This window comes from Panicum virgatum, chromosome 1N, assembly GCF_016808335.1.
Source record: "Panicum virgatum strain AP13 chromosome 1N, P.virgatum_v5, whole genome shotgun sequence".
Taxonomy (NCBI): Eukaryota; Viridiplantae; Streptophyta; class Magnoliopsida; order Poales; family Poaceae; genus Panicum; species Panicum virgatum.
Window position 1 is genome coordinate 29,677,186 of NC_053145.1, and position 2,025 is coordinate 29,679,210.

Consider the following 2,025-nt stretch of genomic DNA (forward strand, 5'->3'; position numbering starts at 1 on the left):
GCCTTATCTTGGGAATAATCCTCAAATTTCTTGAGGAGGAGATCAATCTTCATAGCGAGCATGTCAGTCTCCTTGACGGAGTACATACCTCGCTGGTGCAGTTGGAGGTGATCATTGCCGCAACCTTGGTTGGAAACCATCTTCTCGATCAATGATGTAGCTCTTTCAATGGTTAGCGAGAAGAAAGCTCCACCCACAGTGGCATCTACATGATCACGGGATGACTGTGTCAACCTATTGTAGAAGTTCTGTAGAATGAGCCAGTTATCCATTCCATGGTGCGGACATGCTAGAATGTACTCTTGAAGCCTCTCCCAAGCTTCTGGAATTGACTCATTTGACGCCTGCTGGAAGTTCGAAATCCGACCACGAAGAGCATTGGTTTTGCCCGTCGGGAAGAACTTCGAGAGGAACGCCTTGGCACATTTGTCCCAAGTATCCACCGTAGCCTTGTTAGCATAAAACCATTGCTTTGCTCTCCCCAAGAGAGAGAATGGAAACAGACGGAGCCGGATAGCATCTTGCGATACACCCTTGATAACAAAAGTACAGTAGAGCTCCAGGAACTGCTGGAGGTGAGCGCTGGCATCCTCATTGGCCTTGCCACAGAATGGGCTGGCCTGCACCATCATAATGAGACCCGTCTTGATTTTGAAATTTTCTCCACCGGTGTTAACCTCGGGCCCGGTAGGGACCTGGCTAGCAGACGGAGTAGAGTAATCACGGAGTGTCTTCTGGGCCATAGCTCTAGGAGCTGACAATGATGCGATGACTGGATCGACTGCCGAGAGTGAGATCTGAGGAGGTACGATATGAGGTCGAACTCTTCTCAAAAGTGACTCTGGATCGGAATGAAAGTTTTGCGGCAGATCAAAACCGGTCATACACTACCATGTTTTCATATCAATAAAGACAAGAAAACAAAGCCAAGTTAGCCTGTTTAGCAAGCGAATACCAATTTTGATTTTGTTCACAACTTTATCGATATATTTCACTCTGTGCCTTCCCCAGCAATGGTGCCAAAAATGCTTGTTGGCGCCTACCAACGTCACCTGGCGATGACGCCCGCAGATGCTAAGTTTGGGGTGGCAGTATTTCAAGAACCATGAATAAATCCGCAAGCGCACGGAATACCGCTGTAGCATTTTACCCGGGAGTAAACCGGGGTGTCATTTATATTTCCGCAGGGAAGGCGGTGAGTGAGATAATATATAGATTAGTTCATGAGCGCTATCTAGATTGGATATTCTCATGCATAAATAGGGGTAAGATAATAATATGGTAGGAGGTAGTGTGACACACACACAAACTACCCTCTCGTATAAATAAAAGATAAAGATTGCTTTAGGCCAGGAGCAAGGTAAAAGTCAGAGCTCGAGTCAGCTGTGCTAGGCTAGCTATATCTACTCTTTCTCATTAGTTAGCTTATCAGAGATTAAACTACACAACAGGGAGATCACTATCAAAGTAACGGGAGGAGCCCGTACACCACGGCGACTTTATGTACCTCCTACCCCCACACCGAATGTGGAGATCACTAAAAGGCTCGGACAGGGCTGTCACCACCTGCCGGCTACCTCTACAAACCGTGGGTATAGTTGACATCCAGCAACACTTAGCTAATCTAGACACCATGTCCTACACTAGTAATGGGATACTCTAGTGTCCTGTGCAGAGCCCCCACCCTCCGGATGGATAGACATCACACTAGAGCAATCATACGAATACTGGAACAGTTGATAGAGTTCTAGGAACAAAAGACTAACTATCTCCTAGCACAGGGCAATTATGCAATGAGATCATTGAATAATAATGCAACCATGACAAGAAGCATATACTCGATAACTCAGAATATACTTCAAGCAGATATCGGTAACCATAGTCTAATTCTATTACAAACGACCGAATATTACAAGAGAGAGCTAGAGATAAACCCATACCAGATTCTCGAGCAACTTCGGCGACTCGATGACTCCTAGACTTCTCCTAAACTCCACTAAGCCTAAAGACTATGCAAGAAGGAAC

The 2,025-nt window shown here is 45.8% G+C and overlaps 1 non-coding gene across 1 annotated transcript; it reads left to right on the top strand.

The window, feature by feature from the left end:
- Window positions 1-270: 270 nt before the first annotated feature.
- Window positions 271-377, top strand: LOC120657805. Its single transcript, XR_005668341.1, has one exon. It is a non-coding gene; the product is annotated as a small nucleolar RNA R71 (small nucleolar RNA).
- Window positions 378-2,025: the final 1,648 nt, after the last annotated feature.